Source organism: Prionailurus bengalensis, chromosome A1, assembly GCF_016509475.1.
Source record: "Prionailurus bengalensis isolate Pbe53 chromosome A1, Fcat_Pben_1.1_paternal_pri, whole genome shotgun sequence".
Classification (NCBI taxonomy): domain Eukaryota; kingdom Metazoa; phylum Chordata; class Mammalia; order Carnivora; family Felidae; genus Prionailurus; species Prionailurus bengalensis.
This window is the reverse complement of record NC_057343.1, coordinates 115,106,816-115,111,002: the sequence shown is the minus strand read 5'-3', so window position 1 is coordinate 115,111,002 and position 4,187 is coordinate 115,106,816.

The window sequence follows — 4,187 nt, the reverse complement described above, 5'->3', positions numbered from 1 at the left end:
TGATGAAAAAAATACATATATGCATATACATGTAGAATATGATGTGGAAGGATACCCACTTATTATATATCTTATTATTATAAAATGTCTGGAAGGTGGGAAGATGCTGGTTGTTTTTTTTTTTAATTTTTGCTTAGTTGTATTTTCAGTACAATTCCAGTTGCATTTCTCCAGTGTTCATGTTACTGCTTTTGTAATTTTTTCTAAGGTTGAGAAAGATAAACATCTTAATAGATGTCAACATTAAAATTGTTGGCAACATTTCTTTATTAATAGACTTTCTATGGGCAAGATGTTTTACAAGTTCTTAGTGCTGGCGTATATCTGAATTTTTGGATGTATTCCTCCTGAGACTAATATGCCTGCTGTATTCAAAACACCTTCAGCATCAGTGTTGGGAAGACCAACCAAAATCTTAATAACAAAGGTAAGTAATAGATTGTTGTATTTTGAGCAATGGACAAGAGCACATAGGAAAAAAGCAAATTTTACAATCAGAGTCCAGTGTGACAGCTTCAGGAGGTCATTTCCACCACAAGAGATTCCTCTTGTGGAAAAGAGAGGCAGCATTGTATATGGCAGAAAAATTGCATTCTAGAAGTCAGCTCCAGTCTTCTGTTTTTTAAAAATGGGGCAGTGGGGTGAGAGAAAACAGACTAATCTGAGATGTATTTGGGAGATCGGATAGACAAAAATACATGCACATGGAAACATTTATAGTTAGCCACAGGATTCCTTAACTTTAGGTTATTATTTCATGGGCCATACTGCAAAGGGTAGCGTAAGGTGAATAGGAAAACAAGAAGACCGCCTTCTTTTTTTTTTTTTTAATTTTTTTTTAACGTTTATTTATTTTTGAGACAGAGAGAGATGGAGCATGAACGGGGGAGGGTCAGAGAGAGGGAGACACAGAATCCGAAACAGGTTCCAGGCTCTGAGCCGTCAGCACAGAGCCCGACTTGGGGCTCGAACTCACGGACCGTGAGATCATGACCTGAGCCGGCCGCTCAGTCGGCCGCTTAACTGACTGAACCACCCAGGCGCCCAAGAAGACCGCCTTCTTGTTTACTTCCTGGATCATTGGAGAAGGGAGTAGACCACTTTCTGACCAACCTTTTATGTAGTACCAGAGTACTGTGCCCATACAGGTCATCGTTAAGTGCTTTAATGCATCTCTCTCACACTGAATGATAGTGTCATATCCTTATTAATCAAGATAGATCACTTCAATTCAGTTCCTTTCTCCAGGACTCCAAGAGACCAAAGCAAGCAAGCAAGCATGTAATTCTGTTATTATTTGGAACTAAATGGTTCAGATGTTTCTTTACTTCTGTAGAAGTTTAGATACAGGATAACATCTAGAAGCTTCCCGTGCCTGTTACCAGTCTTCTTATACTTAGCCAGGAAACATGGCATAACATGTCTAACCTGGGCATATCTTCTCAGCATATGTTTGGGGGGTTTTGAAGGGTAGAATATTGCTTGAAGAAGAGAGCTCCCGGCAGTAGTGTATATGCCCTGGCAGAAGAGTGCTACAGATTACCTTGATTTGAAAGTGTCACAAATACTTTCGAGAAGTGCTTGCCTAGCTCAGAAATACTACTACTGCTTTTATGGAGCTCTTTATAAGAACTATTTAAATTAAGCTTTGACTTAATTCAGAGATGGCCCAATTCTTTGTTTGCTATTTTTCTCACTTCAGATGCTTTGCCTGGAAAGGCAAAATGCTTTTCCTTAGTCCCCTCACGAACAGCAGTCCCTATCCTAACTTTATTCCTTTCATTTTAGATCCATAATTGTTTTCCAAAAGCCCTGTCAGACTTAGGAGAAACTTTAACAGAATTTACTTCTAAAGGTAGAATCCAGTGATTTCTGGCAATTTGAGATAGTGTGAGTTAGCTTTCTCCTACCTCACCAAAGGACATGACTAAAGGAGGAGCTTTGTGGACCAGTCGTGCATGGCTTTCCTATTAAATTAGACCCTTGAGTCCACTAGACTAGGATAACTAAAGAAAATGATACTGTCTGTTCCTTTCCTGCTTGCAAGGTGACCCAAAAAGTTCTCTCCCATCCAAATCAAGGGTTGATGACATTGCTTTGATTGATACCTTTTGTCCCCAAACCAAATTGTTTTTTATAGCTCACCCCCTGCTAGCACTTTCCAAAGTGCCACTGCCATCAGCTCCAGAGGGAGCCCCTTCCTCAGGCTTCCTGGCCAGCAGCTGCACTGTGATGGCCAGTAACACCGAATGGGAGGAGAAAGCAGCTTGCAGACAAATGGGCAGCTAATCTGACCGACAGCCCCATCACTAGAACCATAAAAAACTTCTTTTTCCCCTGCCCCTCCCCCACTTGCCTCATCTGCATTTCTTAGCTGAAGTGGGTGGAATGCCTCTTGGAAGAATTATGGCTTCAATATTGTTTATCAAATCAACCTCAATTCTTTTTTTTTTCCTTTTTTCTTTCTTAAACCAATTCTGTTTATTGGGCCCAGTATTGTCAAATCACTACAGACCTTATAGATATTAAAAGGACAATAAGGGAATATTATGAATAACTTTATGCCAATAAGTTTGACAAATTAGATGAAATAGACAAAGCCCCTAAAAGACACAGATTATCAACAATGTGTCTGTCACCTGAACTATAGTTTCTAGATCCTTCTTTAAACTTTCTGTTACTACTCTCTGTGTTCAGCTTTTTATTTTGAAGCAGCCATTCAGAGCTTACTTAATTAGCATTCTCAATTCTTCTGGGATCTGGTTACTTTTCAGCACAAGTTTTGTAATTGTGTGATAGAGGGGTTAAGCTATTGTATGAGAATAAGCATCTCAGGGGTTAATAAGTCTTATCTTAAGATTGTAAAACCCTGATCCTTCTGGGTGGCCTTTATGTTGAGGCCAGAATGACAGCCTCTCTGGACTTTATCTAGTCTCTGGTCCTTGCAATGTGAGAACATTTCAAGGAGTCGTTAACATATATATGTGGTTAGAGCCTCTTGCACCATAAAATGGTTAGACAAGGACCAATATAAAACAGTCAGTTTACAATGAAGCTGAGGCCTTGAAAACAAGCACATCCTTTTCAGTGGTACTTGCTTTTTTATAATGTGTCATTTAGCAAATGGACTGTGAAGAATTAGTCATGCCAGACTTCTAGCCATCTGATGACTGGCTGTAGACTAAATATCCCAGTTGAAAATCTTTAGGCTTTAAAGCTTCAGTCTTTCCTTTCAAAGTTCAATTGAAATAAAATACTACATCTGATAGGACTCCCAAGTTCTAGTCTAGTTTAACTTGTTTGCACCTTTCAGAGATGCAAGTTCAGCACACAAATGGCAAACTTTTATGAGTTCCTTCATGCCTCTCAGGGGTGTAAGAAAATGAAATTTTGAAACCACTGTTACCTTTGTGCTGAAAAATACAATACTAGAGTTAGGTAAAAATGTAATATTATTAAGGTATTGTCTCATCGGCCAAATCACCATGTTACATCCCCCTTTCTATTGCGAATACGATAGGTCCAAGCCTGAATTCACTATTGTGTATGGAAAGCCAGACCTTTTCTTGAGATTCCCACAGGTCTGGATACCCCTACCTGCCTTCTTCTCTCAGCTCTTTCAATAGTTACCTGACTCTCAGGGCCTGACTGTAGGCTCTCCTAAGCCACCTGGCTGGCCTTTTCCCTGGACTCCACACCCTTGCATCTTCTTTTACTTTTCTTACTGTCACAGCTCCATTCTTAAAGTCTCTTCATTTTTTTCTTGATCATCATTTCCTTTTATCTTTACCAGTGAGTTTGGTATTCCTGATCTCAACATAAGCTGCTATAAAGGTTTGGGTTTGTTGGTTAAATCTCAATAAAACTGAAAAAGATAAAGATTTTTTGAAGTTATGAAGCACATCACAGACTAAAGTACTTAAAAACATTATGCTGTCATACTTTGTTACTGTTCTAGTTGGCCTGGGGACTCAAGTTGAATAGACACTGCCCATGATGAAAATAGGTTTCCTTCTTCCATTGAGTAGCTAGGTTTGACGTTCATTCTATTTTGTGACAAGTATTTGTTGAGTATCTCATGTATACCTAATGCGTTAAAAATAGTATCATATTTGTTGGTCTGGTATTCAGAGCTCTCACACACTGGCCAGTGCTTGTCTTTCCAACTTTATCACACCAGAACTTGC